Below are 17,788 nucleotides of genomic sequence, written 5' to 3' on the forward strand. Positions count from 1 at the left end.
CTATAGATGGAGGCCTCCTTAAAGGTAAGATTATTTTTAGGTACACAAACAACTGCTGGAAAAGAGATACTTTAGTCAAATCTTTTTATTTAGAGACAGACAACTAGAAATGTGCTTAGTTTTGTTCCCATTCCCTTGTCTCTACCTGTTTTTTTTTTTTAAACTAAATTTAGTCAAACTTGTTGAATTCATAGACACAGCTTTCCTTCATAAATACCTAACATACTCAATTGCTTTTAGTTTTCATTGTAACATACTATCCAATTTATGACACCTAAATTATTTCTTCCTGTCCTTTGTTATGAGTTATTTTTGTGAGTTATTTAATATCCAATTGGTACAAATTGGAACCATGGAGTTTCCGTGAAAAATAACCATAGCCTCTCTGTGGGTATTGATATTAAATTTAGTAGTGTTAACAGCATAATAACAACAGGCATAATCAGAATTACTTTGAGCAGAGCATTATCCAACAAGACACTGTAGGATTAGCTATTTTAGTGGCATTAAATACCTGTCATTTTATTTCCATCACTTTGCAGTGGGTGGCTGATTGGGATCCGTGGGTAGATTAGTCTTTTTATGGAAATGTTTCTATGCATTTAAGAAGTACATCCTAGATGACTGGCTGAGTCCTATACTTATTTATCTTTAATATTATGTAGTCTATGGTGACTACTATTTAAGGGAGAGTGTTCTGGGGAGAGACACCTAGGGTTAGAATGCATTTTCAAAAGCTTTTTGTTCAAGGAGATGGATTTATCACAAGTTTTTCCTCTCCTTCCTGTTGCTCTTTCTTGTTAAATCTCATTAAATAATACAAAAAGATATAATAGACATTGAAATTTGGAAAAAGATTCTCAGGTGAGCAATGCCTAAAACACAATTTCTGAGAGAACAAAATCTGTTAAAGAAATGGTAACAGGAGAGAGAATTGGTCCAGAGAAGGGCCTACTTGCCCTATAAATCCACAAAGAACCCAGATTTAGAAAGACCAGTTATAAAGGGGAAAGCGACCAGAAAGCAGTGGGTTTATTAAAAGCCTTTCTACAGAACATTTGAAATCACCAGCACCAGGTCCATGCATGGAATGCCTGGTATAGCTAGATGTTTTGTCCAAGGAAAAGACTAAAGGTTTCTTCTGAGAAGAAATTACATGATGTATTTAAGAAGAACTAGTATGTCTAAGGTGAACATTAGAATCCTAGAGAAAAGCCGTGGCACTTGGAATTCCTAGGGTACTTGAGGGCCAGGCAGTCATCAGACCCTGAATATGTTCATCATGCTCTTAAGTAGCATTTAAAAACCTCACTGTTCAGTATGAAGTCAAAGATCATTATTTTAGGAGATCCAGTTGCATGAAAGTGAAAGACAAAAATAAACACCTATTGAAAAAGCCTTTGGGAGAAAAGATATAAAACTTTCACAAAATAATCTTTGTAATTAGAACTCAAAGAGATTTAAAAAGAAATTGATAAATTCTCTAAAAAGGTATGAAATGGTCGGTGAAAAAATAAAGAATGAGGGATCTCTTGGAAAACAAAATTTATGACATTGAAATACAAAATTCAAAGAAAGTGTTGGGATTTTAATACATGCCACTGTCCCAGAAAATAGAATGGGAAAAAAGAGGTATAAAACACGTGTGAAAACATAAAAGACATAGAAGATCAATGTAATACACTTAGCAATCCAATTAAGAGAAATTGCAGAAAGAGAATGGAGTAATTGGTGGACAAAAAACAAGAGAACTTCCACGAGCTTTCAGCATAGAAGGACACACTGAGTACTCAGCACATTCCCTGTAGAAAGACCTACACTCAAGCACCTCATTGTGAAATTCTGTAACAATGATGAAACAGAGGAGATTCTGAAAGTTTCCAGAGGGAACCATTAGATCACCTACCAAGGAATAGTATCAAATTGGTAATAGGCTTCTGAAAAGCAAATGGATAACAATGGATTAAACAAGAGTCCCTGTGTTTACTTCTTCCAAAGCCAGAATTACACATAGCTGATCAAGCTATTACTTTAGTGTGTAAGAAAAATAAAGGTATTTTTCAACATGCAAGAACATAGAAAATTCGACAGCTTATATTCTTAGGAATGTACTTGATAGATGGAGCAAAAATTACAAAAATACAGAAGAAAAAGAAAAAAGTATAATCCATGGAAAGTGAGAAACAACAAACTCAATCTAGTAAAACAATAAAGAAAAATTTCAGATGACAACATACACAAGGTGCAGAAATCAACTAGCACAGATCTCTGCAGATCGCCCCAGAAACACAAGCACAAAACATAAACCAACTAAAAGAAAACACTGCTTTTTATCTAGTCTTTCCCACGCCTATGTATTCTACCAAAATCACATATATTTTGTAATAATCCTCAACTTCTCTGTTTTTTCCTCCATGCCACTTCTAATACATCAGAAAATCTTATAGGTCCTTCCATAACAAATGCAGCATCTATCTTGATCAAAGTCATTGTAGTCTCTCACCTGAACCTCTGCAACATTGTCCGAACATAAATCAGATTATGTTACTGATTTGTTCAGAATTTTCCCATGGCTTCTTATCTCACTTAGAGTGAAACCCAAAGTCCACAGATGATACTTGATCTAGCCTCTTGATACATATCTGACATCAGTTCCTACAACCATCATGCTCTTCATTCTGCTCCAGCCAAACTGGCTTTCTTGCTGTTTCTTGAGCACACAAATCACATGGTTATCTCAGGGTCATTGGACTTGCTATTTCCTTTCCTCTTCCCATCAATACCCACATGACATTTTCCTTCACTTCCAATAGGTCTAACTTCAAATATTATCATGAAAGCCTTACCTGACCTCCTTCTTTAATAGCAGTTCTTATTCTGTTATCCTTGTTTTCTTTTTCTTCACAACACTTATCACCACTTAATACTGATATACTTACGGTATACTTGTTTTTTGTATTCCATACCCCAACTACAGTATAAACATCATGAAAGCAGGGACTTTTGTTTTATTAATTGTTGAGCCCCTAGCACCTGTAACAGAGGCTCACTAAATATTCACTGAATTAGTAAATAAAAGATTAAGTGAAGCCATTTCAAAAGTGTAAGAAAAGGAGAATTCAGGGCTAGGCACGGTGGCTCACACCTATAAGGCCAGCACTTTAGAAGGCCAAGGTAGGAGGATCACTTGAACTCAGGAGTTTGAAACCAGTCTGGGTAACATAGATACTGTTTCTACAAAAAATTAAAAATAAATAAATAAATAAATAAATAAATAAATAAATAAATAATTAGTTGAATGTAACACCTGTAGTCCCAGCTACCTGGCAGGCTGTGATAAAAGGATCTCTTTAGCCCAGGAGTTCAAGGTTACAGTGAGCTATGATTGTTCCACTGCACTCCAGGCTGGGTGACAGAGGGTAACCCTGTCTTAAAAAAAAAAGAAAAGAAAAGAAAAGAAAAAAGGTGGATTCATTACAACTTGATTCCAGAAAAATTCACACAGTGTTGTGTCATTTAAACTGTAGTGAAGGAAACATAATTGCTGCAAAATCCTTGACTCTGAAATAAACAATATTTACGTAGTTATAATGTTACAAATGGTAATTAACGATTTTCATTAGGATCCATCCACAGACAAATAACAAAAGACTTTCTTATGGGTTAAAAACAGAATCTAAATGAAATCTACCTAGACATTGTAAAAGTAAAGATAGATTGTGAGAGATGTTTGGAATGGAATTGGGAGTAGGGGTATAGAAAAATGTGAGAAGGTTAATATCATTGTTTTAAAAATGTAGAATCAAGAGCTACTGCTATGGGGTAAGAAATAGAGGCTAAAAATACTATTTGAAATTGCAAGTAGAGAAACATAATAATGTTTTAAGCATTTTGCAAAATTAAGGAGAGGACAAGTGGGGAGTGGTATAAATACATTAATGTGTTATCCATCATAGCCTGAGCTAAAAGATAATGTTTAAAGCAGGTAAGTACAAAAATGGCAGGATGGGTGTTCTATTTAGAGGGACAAGGAAAGTGTGTAAACAACAGCAAAATGAAACTCAGAAATGGTTACATATGGACACTGCAAAGCAGAGCTGGGTGTGAGGACAACTGAGGCAAGCGGAATGATTACCTGCCTCTACTTGAATTTTAAACAATATGTTTGTATTAATTTAATCGACACAAAAATAACACTTTATTTTAAAGCAACTTTTCTAATAAGAGAGTGACATATGGAAAACATACAAGTCAGTCACTCAGGATGTCCAGGATTGCAATGTTTTAATGACTCTGCTGCTAATTTTCTAGGTGACTTACAGGTGAGTTATTCAAACAATGTGAGACCAGTTTTTTTAACTGGAAAAAAAGACACAGAACCTTTTCCACCTCTCTGATTTTCTGTGATTCTATGATTTTTTTTTTTTTCTTCTTCTTCAACTCTGAGAAGCTACATAACACGAACACAATCTGAAAGAAACCCCCAAATTGAAAATTCAGCTCTTTGGCATTTGCAAAGAAAGACATGCTTAGTCTTTGACACATCCTTTAGAGCAGCCAACAAATACCTGGACACAAAATTTGGAGCAAAAATTCATTTTTTAAAGTAAAATCACTAAAGTTCTTTCATTATCTTTTGTTTTTCAGAAATGTAACTTTATTCTTTATTATTTAGAGGTGAAAATATGAAAACACTAGCTCAGGCAAACAATGTTTTTGATGGTCAGTTTTGCTAAGTATATTTGCTTATTTCGTAAGGGGCAAATTGCCTTTGGTTTTATACCACCATACATATATTCTGCATTTGGCTCTTCAAGAAAGAGACAGCCCACATCTCCTACTAGATATCATAACCTGGAAAGGCAACACTTACCTGTGCACACCTAAAAACAGTTAAGGATTGTATTATATGAGAGGATCAAAGATTGGTGTATATCCATGTATTCTAATTGCTTTCTGGCTTCCTTTTAAATGTTTTCTTTTTAAATGATTTTCAAATGCCTGCTTTTTTTCTTTTCTTTTCATTTCTTTTTTTGAGACAGAGTTTCGCTCTGTCACCCAGGCTGGAGTGCAGTGGCACGATCTCAACTTACTGCAACCTCCGCCTCCTGAGTTCAAACGATTCTCCTGCCTCAGCCTCCCGAGTAGCTGGGATTACAGGCACGCACCACCATGCCTGGCTAATTTTTGTATTTTTAGTGGAGATGGGGTTTCACCTTGTTGGCCAGGGTGGTCTCGATCCCCTGACCTCGTGATCTGCCCGCCTCGGCCTCCCAAAGTGCTGGGATTACAGGCGTGAGCCACCACACCCGGCCTCAAATACCTGCTTTTTTAATCAGTCCAAAATTTAAGTTGGAGATATATGTTCCTTGTTTTCTGTTTTGTTTCATTTTTAATTAGAAACAGTCTCACTATGTTGCTCAGGCTAGTCCTGAACTCCTGGAGTCAAGTTATCCTCCAGCCTTGGCCTCCCAAAATGCTGGGTTTACAGGCATGAGCTGCAAAGATAAATGTTCTTCCTTGTGAAATATTTTATAGGAGTGAGGCTTTCAAACATCTGTGTCGTTGACAGGACCTTTTCACACCCCACGGCAGATGCCACACCACAGTCTAGATTCTTATCCTGTATGTTGAAAGTTCAAAATTACACACAAATGCTTTCTTACCTTTCACATTCCTTTAAAATAACTATGAAGATGAATGGGATGCACTGAAATGCTAGATCCCAAACAACCAATATAGCTAAGGAGTACGATGGTATTAATTAAGTTGCTTGAAAAGAAAGAAACTATTTGAGAGAGTCATGCCAAACGTGTAATTTAATTAATGCCAAAAATTACTGAGATAGAGGTGATGCTCAGCTGTCAGCAGATTAGCTTTTTATTTGAACTTGTCATCTATAAGCTGATTACGGGACAAATACGTTTGTTCTAAAGAATATTCTTGCTATGTCTACCTCATTGATAGCGCAAATGGACTCCATAATCCTGAGACCAGAAGCCACCCTCACAGACATATCACAAGTGAAAATACTTAAGAGGCACAGTGTTTTGGTAATTACTTTTGAGAGTTAAATAGTAATAATTTGGAGTCTTTCAGAAGAAAAGTCAATGAATCTCTCCTATAGGTTTTCAGAGTTTACTAGTGTCTTCATTATCATTTTCTGGGAATGATGATATTGGAGACATTTGATTAACAAATGAGCCACTTTGAATTTATAAGAATATTCCAGAACATTCCACATTGCAAATGGCTGTGTTTAAAGTATTAATTATTAGACTGCTAGTTTCATAGTATGTTATGTTATATTACATCAGAATGTAGTGTAATACATCATATGAGTAAAAGTACATTGGACGTTTACATGCTTCATAAATGAAAAAACACTGTTGTTTTATTATTACAGTACTAAGACTCATTTTTATACAAGTAAAATACTCTTAAATAAATATGACCTAGTGATGGTTGTCACTTAAAAAAAAAAAGATAATCCTGGTGGCTAATTTTCCATTCTTCAAATTAAAACCAGAGGTGGTAATTTAAGAATGCCTTGAGTGTATTTCTACTGACTTATTGATTAAAAGAGCAATGTGGGTTTTTCACATAGAACATATGCTGAGATGGTCCTTTCATTAATTTTTGCTGCTGTTGTTTGAGTTTTATCTCTTATATGGCTCATATTGGACATTGATTGCGGCAGAAAGAGTTATGTGAGAAACTCTACAAGCTTTCATCCCTTTGGAGTAGCCCTTTCAAGAAATTGTTGAAAGTTAGTAAATATTTCCCAGTAGTATTTCCGAGTGCCCCAATACAGCACCCGCTTTTTAGCTTTACATCATTTTCTATTCCGTTTGCTTATCTCTCTTCAGCAAAATAGCATTGCTATTAAGGATGACATTATAATGGAAAATTTTATTAGCCCTTAAAACTCTCTTTTTCTTTTTACGGGGATACAAACAATGAGGTTGTGATCATGTGACAGTCTCATTTGTCTCCCAATTCTAATCAAGGGCACCCTCTGGTGAGTCAGGCTGGCTCAGGGGCAGCACCACGTCAGGGCTCAGGGCCCGTAGAGGCCCAAGAGTGTGACCTGAGAGAGCAAGTTTGGGAAACGACAGAAGCTGCCTGCAGGAAGGAACAGGAGCAGCTGCCATTCACTGAGAGCAGACAGCAGTGGTGGGGCCAGTTTTTGATTACTTGATGTCACTCATAAAATATGTGACTGTTCTCTGCCATTCAATAAAGGGAAGGATTTTCCCCACAGGATTTAAAATGTTACTTATCTACTTAATTGTTTAAATGTATGGAATGCATTGTTTTCTCATATACAAAAATTTCTTATATTCAAAATTAGAATAAAATTGTTCATCATCTTGGGTTTTTCGGGGGTATATGTAAGATGAAGTCAGGAAAGAATTAAGTTTATGAAAGTCCATGTCTTCCTATTTATTTATAAAATGCACCATTAAATTTGTCTGAAAATCAAAACTACTCTTCACCTTAAAGCTATATATATTCTCAAAAAACAGGAAAAATGTATCAAGAATACCTTTCAGTCTAATATGTAAAAATATCTTGAATTGCATTTAGTGACAACAGAAATTTAGTGTTTTGAGTTGTTTACTTTAAAACTAATGTTGTTGAAAACTATAAATACATAGATTAAAAACATACCTTCTAGAAAAATCCAACAATTGAGTATTCGTAGATTAAATTTCTATCAATTTATAAATGAAGACACTACTACATGATCTCTCTCTCTCTCTCGCAAATATTTTCTATTTTCTTTGCCTCTTTTCACCAACTTTAGAAAGCTAGGCCTCGTAAGATGGCAAGTTGATTATTTCTGGAATGGGTAAGACAAAACTAAAATCAAGTGTTTTCTGATTTATTAATGGCATAAAATACATTACAGATACATGTTATAGTTTATAACAAGTTTTCACACATATTTTCTATTAAATCCGTTAAGGGTTGGTAATTACAAAATGTAAGACTCAGGACGGAGGAGCCTTGAGAGATTCTATTTTCATTGTTCTGTCTGTAGTTCCTAAAATCATTCCTGGAACACAGTAGTTGTTCAATGAACATTTGGCTAATGGAAAAACTAGCATTACCCTCATTTTATTTAATTTTAATTTAATTTAAGTTAATTTTTGAGACAGGGTCTCACTCTGTCATTGAGGCTGAAGTACAGTGGCGTGATCTTGGCTCACTGTGGCCCCGACCTCTCAGGCTCAAGTGATCCTCCCAGTTCAGTCTGCTGAGTAGCTGGGTCTACAGGGGCACACCACTGTGCCTGGCTATTTTTTAAAATTTTGTAGAGATGGAGTTTTGCCATGTTGCCCAGGCTGGTCTCAACCTCCTGGGCACAAGCCATCCACCAGCCTCAGCCTCCCAAAGTGCTGAGATTACAAGGCGTGAACCACTGCACACGGCCCATCCTCATTTTAGAATAAATGAATATTTGCTCAAGGACATGTACAGGAGTGGCAGAGCCTGGAATTCAAGCTCAGAGCTTCTAATTCCAAATATAGCGTACCTGGCCAATTAAGAGAGTTTGACTTGCAAAATATAAGAGGTGGTGTAGAACAAAAGCACATATAAGAAACAACTAGGATCATTGGAGGAAAGGCTTAAGAACATTGCATCTTAGTTCATCATTTTGTGAGGACAGTGGAGAAGGTTGATGGTGATAGAAATAGGGAAACTGACCGTAGGGAGGAGGAGGTGTGGGAAACGGAGAACTTAAGACAGGGAGAGTCAGGATTCAGCTCGAAGAAGTGTGCCTTTGAGATGGACTCAGTAAATTGGAGGAAGGGTCCTGATTCATCTCTTTCTTTACCGCCTCCCTGAATGATTCCTCTACAGAAAGAGCTTAGACACCCAGGTCTAATTTCAGCCACAAATGAAGCCTAAACAAGCAAATAAAACAACAAACAAACAAAAACCCCCTATATAGCTACAAAATATTTATTTATGAGGCTGCTACATCAATAACACTAATTATACTGTAATTGCCAAGAACTGAAATTAATGTGATTTTGTAGAAATCCACAATCAATCTCAGGCCTAATTTCTGTGAATGAATGCACTCTGAACACAATTCCAGTTTAGAGAGCACATTTCATTCTTAGAGTACTTGGCAAAATGACATTGGGGAGGAGAACTGTAAGATGTAATAGTATACTTCAGTCCTCAACTATAAAGGCAATAAAGTCAGTCCATTCAATGCTGCCTGATTATAAGGCAGCTCCTTAATGGTTGCACAGTGAAACTGGTTCTGTGAATTATCAGACCTTACCTCTAGCCATGAGAAAATTCTCAGGATAGCAGACTGAAAAGTTCAGTGATCTCAACATCATAATAATATTTCTCCAGTCATACATGGAGTACAGTAAAATTGAATTATTTTCTGTTTAGATAGCGGGTGTAAATGAGAGACAAAGGACTTTGCTGCTGCTCTGCTTCAGCGTATGGAAACTAAATGTATTTTGCAGGAAGCCTAATGTGAATGTTTTGTTCTCTATCTTGGTGGTTAATTTTGAGCAATACTGTGATCTCGAGAAAGGTTTTTAAAATCCATCTCACTTTCATTGTGTGAATGCTTCTTATCTAGAGTGTTATTCTGATATCATGGAACTAGGATAAGGCTAGACCTCTTGTTTGTATTTCAGAGACTAAACAAGAGCTGCTGAAAATAAGGGACCATATTCTAAACATTCAATTTTAGCACGGAAAATACTGTTTACACAGTCCACAGTAATGGCAGCTGTTTCAGCTATTTAAATAGTATAATTACACATTTCATTCTGGAGTATAACAGTAACAGTTAGTTTACTAGTAAATCTCAAATTGAATGTACCCGTTCCTATATAAATATGTACAGGTAACCTATCAATAGTTACTGCCAATTATTTCTGAACTATAATTTGGTCTTTATTGGAGCTGCACTGCTTGAAAAGAACATTTTTTTTTTTTTTTTGAGAATGTTGAACCTTCTTTTACCACCCCCCCACAAATGATGAAAAAAAAATACAGTTGTCAGCATAATGCCTTGACATTCATGATGCCAACCTGTCTTTACTGGTGTCAGATGTGAAAATAAATAGATATTAAACTGTCAGTCAATGAAATTGCAAAGTCAAGAACAGCTCTAGCTGTGATCCTGTGTGTTCTATTTGATGGACACAGGTGTTTAAGTGTTATGAATTCAACAGGGCCAGGGAACAAGAGAAACATTTTCCAGCAGTTTTCTATTTGCTAAAACATCTGAGATGAACTTTCCTTCATCTCAGGACTTCAGTAGAATCTGAGAGGCTTGAGAAAGTGCCAAGAATTCCCCTACTGTTTTTAGTGCTAAAATGTGAAAAAGCCTCAATTCCTGAAGGCACATTCTGCTATCGCCTGTGCATGCAAGGTCTCCAAAGCCAAATCAAGGGCAGCTTGGTTGGCTTTGAATACACATTTGTGACAGACACCAGACACCCACCTAGTTTATTTATTATTCATAAGACACTTAAAGCTAATCATCTGTCACTAACAAACATTATCACTATTAAATATTAACTATCATCTTACAGCATGCTGAGACCAACTCTTCCTTGTATTTGATGAGTATTGAAGCAAAGAACATCACAATCACATATAACTGTTTACCCTTTGTTGTTACTATTATTAGCTATATCACGGTGGTGCCCCTGTGAGAGATCTCGTCTGCTTGAAGATATAGATTTCTCTGTTCTCAGTAAGTATCATTAGATTTGCTGCCTAAAAAGTGTCACTAAATTGTCCTATAAGAAATGCTGCTTAATAATGACATCATAAATACAGTCCTATACTTGAATGTTGACTAGAGATGTGAAAAAAAGACTTGGACCCTTGTTGCTGTAGGATTCCTATGCGGCATCACTAGTCAGTTCACAGAATAGTGTTCTCAAAAATTCAATACATGTACTAGATGATTTTGGTGCAATTCAGCTAGCTTACATGTCTACACCGATCAGATTAAAATGTTGCTGAAGGCTGATAAAACACCATTTATGCACCTGTGATCATTAATTAAAATTATATGTAGAAAATCCTAGGTGAAAGTTTCTCTGAGAATTATCTTGCATTTATAATTCTGTTTTGGTGACTGCTCCTCTAAGGACCTGAACCAACACAGTAGAAAATGCAGTTTAGAAAGATTATTTCAGTGGCTAATTGGAAAATGGAATTTGACAGAAACAAACCTTACCAGATCAGATGAAATGCTCTATTCTGATTCATCTCTTCAAATTGGTATTGATGTTCCGGCATTCCCAAACTTGGGAATGTATCACATGTGCGGTGACTTGTAACTGAAAGCAAGCTGAGTGCTGATGTGATGTTGGGCATGAGCACCAAAAGAAATTGGAGATGCAAAGAACCTTAAGGTGAACTTTATTCTCCTATTTATGGGAATAAGAACCTGCCATACACTTCCTTGCACATGGAGGGTCCGCATTATCATCTCATCACCTTTTTATTGACAATGGTAGAGAACAGTGCCTATTTTCACCTCCTCATCTCCTTGTCTGTGGTAGATTGCAAAAGTGTCACAATTCTTTATTCCTGCATCCTCTCGCAATATGCTGGCCATTCCTCCTATTAAGAAGTAAAGTCCGTCTCAATAAAATAGCAAGTAAAGTCAATTTTCCTTCTGCTTGAATCTGGTTGCCCTTGAGATTGGTTTTGACCAACAGAGAGGAGTAGTAGTGGCAGCGTACCAGCCCCACACCTATATCTTAAGAGTCCTTTCATGCTTTGTTCACATTCTTGGATACCTGCAGAGCTGCCATCTGAGCAAGCCTGGACTAGCCTGCTGGATGATCTGAGACACATGGTCCAGTCACCACTGTCACTCCAGCCGACAGCCAGAAAAATACCAGAAGCTGACTGACAGCTAGGTAAAAGTAGCATGTGTAAGTCCAGCTGAGTCCTGAAAAAATCACCCAGCTGCCTGGCCTAAATTACTACCCCACGGATTTTGATTTTGAGTAATCAAAATTGTTGTGTTAAAGCACAGCAGTACTTCATTTTGGTTGCCCTTAGATGTTGGAGTTCCTTAGAAGTCTGGACTCTATTATTTTCTCTACTTCTATATGCTGTTCTTGAGTGGTTTCCACCCCTTGGCTGTTCCCATTTTGTATATATACTGATGTCACCTAAACATGTATACATTAGCCCTATCAGATATAAGGAACAGCACAATCAGGATGTCTAACAAGCACCCGAAACTTAAAATACATTTTAGTTTTAAGTCACTATTCAACAGTCCTTTAAGTGTTTTGCAAGTTTGATAGCCATAAATTTCCATTCGAGGAACTTCAGAGTCATCCCTGTTGCTTTTTTAGATCGTCCTTTCCACATCCAAAGTGCCATCCTTCCTTAACTTATGACCACAAACCATCAGCTCAGATCATTGCAAAAACCCACCGGACTCTCTGTTACCAGTGTTTTCCCAGACCTAATAGAGTTATATTCCTGAAGAGAAATACTATCATGCCATTCCCATACTTTTTCATTTTATTTTTAAATTTTTGTTAGAGATGGGTTCTCACTATGTTGCCTAGGCTGGTCTTACACTCTTGGGCTCAAGCGATCCTCTTACTTCAGTCTTCCAAAGTGTTGGGATTGCCAGCATGAGCCGCCATGCCTGGCCCTATTCCCCTGCTTAAGGCTTCTGCTACAGGTAGTCTAAACACTTTATATGCATTTTAAAATCAGAAAAGCCTGCTTTAACATCTTAGCTTCCTAAATTAATCAGTCTCGTACCCTGGGAAACTTTGTAGCCCCTGTGAACCTCAGTTTCTCCATATCTATAATGTACTGTTTCTCCATATCTATACTGCACTGTCAAGTCACTCTTGACTGTTGAAAGATGTGCTTTACGTTTTTATCAAAGGGACCATTGGCACATAGTAGCTATTTAACACATTTCACCCTAAATTTCACAGTCTGGCTCTAAGTTACTTCTCCAATACCATTCCTTGCTAATGCCTCCCATCAATATTTTTTCCTTCACTCCTGCCCTTGAAATATAGGTATAACTTGGACATACCATGGGTTCAGTTCTAGACAACCACAATAAAGCAAATATTGCAATAAAGCAAATCACACACAATTTTTTTGTTTCTCAGTGCATATAACTCTTATGCTTACATTATACCAGTCTATTAGGTGTGCAATAGCATTATGTCTAAAAAAGAGTATATGCTTTAATTTAAAGATACTTTATTGCTAAAAAATGCTAACGATCTTCTGAGGCTATCACTGTCACTCCAGCCAACAGTCAGAAAAATACCAGAAGCTGACTGACAGCTAGGTAAAAATAGCATGTGTGAGTCCAACTGAGTCCTGAAAAATCACTCAGCTTTAGACTCATAATCTTTTTGCTGACAGAGGGTCTGCATCGATGTTGATGGCAGCTGACTGGCCAAGGTGGAGGTGGCTGAAGGGTAGAGTGGTTGTTGCAATTTCTGAAAATAAGACATCTATGAAGTTTGCTGTATCAGTTGAGTTTCTTTTATCAAAGGTTTCTGTGTAGCATGCAATGTTGTTTTATAGCATTTTGCCCACAGTGAACTTCTTTCAAAATTTTAGTCAGTTTTCTCAAACTCTGCTGCTTCTTTATCATCTACGTTTATGTAATAGTCTAAATCCTTTCTTATCATTTCAACAATGTTTACAGTGCCTTTACCCAGGAGTAGATTTCATCTCAGAAAACTACAGTTTTTTGCTCATCCATAAGAAGCAACTCCTCATCTGTTCAAGTTTTATTATGAGGTTACAGCAATCCATGCTCAGGCTTCACTCCTCATTCTAGTTCACTTGCTATTTTCACCAGTTACTTCCTCCACTAAAATCTTGAACCTATCAAAATCATCAGTGAGGTTTGTAATCAACTTCTTCCAAATTCTTGTTAATGCTAATATTTTGACTCACTTCCATGGATCACAAATGTTCTTAATGGCATCTAGATTGGTGAATTCTTTCCAGAAAGTTTTCAGTTTACTTTGCCCAGATTCATCAAAGGATTCATTATGTATAGCAACTATAGCCTATATGTATTTCTAAATGTATTTCTTAAATACAAGACCTGAAAGTCAAAATTACTCCTTGATTTATGGGCTACAGAGTGGATGTTGTGTTAGCAGGCATGAAAACAACATTAATCTCCTTGTACATCTCCATCAGGGATCTTGGGTGATCAGGTGAATTGTCAATGAACAGTAATATTTTGAAAGGAATCTTTTTTTCTGAGCAATAAGTCTCAACAGTGGGCTTAAAGTATTTAGTAATTCATGCTCTAAACAGATGTACTGTTATCCAGGCTTTGTTGTTCCGTTTACAAAGCACAGGCAGAGTAGATTTAGCATAATTCTAAAGGGCCCTAAAATGTTCAGAATGTTATAGGATCAAATAAATAAAGTCATTAGCCCCTAATGAAAGAGTCAGCCTGTCCTTTGAAGCTTTGAAACCAAGAACTGACTTCTCTTCTGTCGCTATGCAAGTCCTAGATGACATCTTCTTCCAGTGAAAGATTGTCTAATCTATTTTGAAAATAGATAGCTTAATGTAGCCACTTTCACCGATTTCTTAGTTAGATCTTCTAGATAACTTGCTATATATACATACACACACACACACACACACATATATATATATATATATATATATTTTTTTTTTTTTTTTTTTGAGATGGAGTCTTGCTCTTGTTGCCCAGGCTGGAGTGCAATGGCATGATATCAGCTCACTGCACCCTCTGCCTCCTGGATTCAAGCAATTCTCCAGCCTCAGTCTCCTGAGTAGCTGGGATTACAGGCGCCTACACCATACCTGGCAAAGTTTTTGCATTTTTAGTAGACACGGGGTTTCACCATGTTGGCCAGGCTGGTCTCAAACTCCTGACCTCAGGTGATCCACCAGCTTCGGCCTCCCAAAGTGCTGGAAGTACAGGTGTGAGCCACTGTGCCTGGCCAACTTGCTGTAGCTTCCACATCAGCACTTACTGCTTTACCTTCCACTTTTATGTTATGGAGATGGCTTGTTCTCTTAAACTTCATGAACCAAACTTGCTAGCTGCCAACTTTTCTTCTGTAGTTTTCTCTCACCTCTCTCAGAATTTGTAGAATTGACAAGTTATGGCCTTCCTCTGGATTAGGCTTTGGTTTAAGGGAATGACTCTTGTGGCCAGTTAGATCTTCTATCCAGACTACTACCCCTTTCTCCATATCAGCAATAAGTCTGTTTTGCTTTCTTATCATTTGTGTGTTCACTGGAGTAGAGCTTTTAATTTCTTTCAATAACTTTTCTTTGCTTTCACAGCTTGGCTAACTATTTGGCACAAGAGGTCTAGCTTTTGACCTATCTCAGCTTTCGACATGCCTTCCTCACTAAGCTAACTCATTTCTAGCTTTTGATTTAAAGTGGGAGACATGAGACACTTCCTTTCACTTGAACACTTGGAGGCCATTTTATTTATTAACTGATCCAATATCAGTATTTTTGTATCTCAGGGAATAGAGAGGCCCAAGGAGATGAAGAGAGATGGGGGAATGGCTGGTTGGTGGAACAGTCAGAACACACATTTATTAAGTTTGCTGTCTCATACGGGCAAGGTTTGTGGTGGCCCAAAGCGATTACAACAGTACCATCGAAGATCACTGATCACAGATCATCATAACAGATATAACAATAATGAAAAAGTTTGAATCAATAATGAAAAACAATGATGAAAAATAATGAAAAAGAATGAAAAATATTGCCAGAAATGCCAAAATGTGACATCGACACAAAGTGAGCACGTGCTGTTGGAAAAAATGGCTTGGGTAGACTTGCTGGATACATGATTGCCAAAAACTGGTAATTGCGAAAAATGCAATTACCTGCAAAGCACAATCAAGCAAGGCAAAAATAAAATGAGGTATGCCTGTATCAAATATATGAACCATGCTTGTTTTAGCATCGGTTCCTAATTAGTCTGCCTTATATCTTTATTGACTTCAAGATACTTTTCACATCTTTAATATATGTCCTACAGTTATTAGTCTTTCTTAGTTTAGTTGGTAGCTTTGTTTTGTTTGTATGTTTGTTTTTTGTATCATTTAAATATGGTAAATTTGACTAAATTAAATGTAATATTTGCTTCCTGATTCCTTGTCTTTGCATATGCTTTAATGCTTTAATTTTTCCTAAAATAACCTTCTAGGTAAAGTTTACACTTTTCTGACTTGCTCAGGCATTTTCCTCTAGTCTTTCCTGTGATTCAACAGCTCACTTTTTACAACTCTCTATTTTCTTGGAGTTAGCCAACTTTACAGGTAGAGGAAACACAGCCTACACAAGACACTCATTTTTGATACAAACTGCAAGTTCTAGGGGGTCCAATTTCAATGATTCTCCAGAAGAACTTGCAGAGCTCACTGAAAGCTGCAATGTAACCATTGGTAAGTATGGTTTATTGCAGGAAAAAGATTCAGATTAAAATTAGCCAAGGAAAGAAGGGCATAGGGTAGAGTCCAGCAAAGTAGTAAACCTACAGGTTCTGGTGATGTCTCCTCATGGAGTCAGGGCATGTTGCTTTCCTGGCATTAATATGTGACAATATGCATGGAGTATTGCCTGCTCAAGAAGTTCCTCTGAGCTCTGACATCCGGAGTTTTCAACGGAGTCCCATAATGTAAGCATGATTGATTGATTAATTTCTTTTATGGTGGATCTCAGTCTCCAGGTCTACTGATACTCCTTTGACCCAAAGCTCCTGCCCTAAATCACATTGCTGTTCTTCTGGCAAAGTTAACCCTCACTCCAAATACTATCTGGTATGGCCACTCCCTACCCAAAATCATATTGTCACACAATCCCATATGACCTCAGGCAAAGATGCTTCTCTCAGGCAGGGCATTCCAAGGGCTTACAGACTACTTCCCATAAGTCAAGGACAAAAGCCAGATTTCTTTTAGGACAAGGTTAAATTTTTTACTATACATATTACATATTTACTATAAATAATTATTATTTGTTTGTATGTCTTTTCTCTGTATATAGTATGATGCTAGAAGATTAAGAGCACCTTAAAATCTTCTGTTTTAAAGACAGATAAGGCTTTATTCAAATCCTAGATCCATTGCGTACCTGTAGTGTGGCCTTGGACACCTTATAAAAGCTTTGTTATCTTATCTAAAAAAATAGATAAAATTATACCATGTTATAGGAATATTCTAAGGATTGAATTAGATAATATACATGGAAAATATATCACAATGTCTAGCCATGGTAATCACTTAATAGGCAGTGGCAAATTATATGATTATTATCACTTTTCCCTTCATATCCACATGGATTATAATCAACACTCTAATCCTTTTATTAGGAAAAGGGAAGCAAAAATAACAGAGGACAAAATAAGCTTATGTAGCTCAGGGACAGAATCAAGCTTCATTAAATATCACATTTCAATCATCTAATTTGTATTCAATCCATGAGCTACTAACTATATTTTAGATTGTTATTTCTAAAATAATATACCTATGCTTATCAAAATATTAACACCACTGTAAGAGGAAAATTATAGCAAAAGGCATCTTCTCTTACCAATAATTTGGAGAACAGAAAAGAAAAAAGGTATCTTCGTCATTAGAGAAAACTTTTCTTTAAAATTGAATCAAGAACATTTGTAAAAGTAAGCTGAAATATTAGGGTTTGTGGTTGAGTATGAAAACAGAATGCTAGATTTCAGATGATTTTATAAGAAATCTTCTCC

The sequence above is a fragment of the Macaca fascicularis genome, chromosome 1, assembly GCF_037993035.2.
Source record: "Macaca fascicularis isolate 582-1 chromosome 1, T2T-MFA8v1.1".
In the NCBI taxonomy this organism is placed as follows: domain Eukaryota; kingdom Metazoa; phylum Chordata; class Mammalia; order Primates; family Cercopithecidae; genus Macaca; species Macaca fascicularis.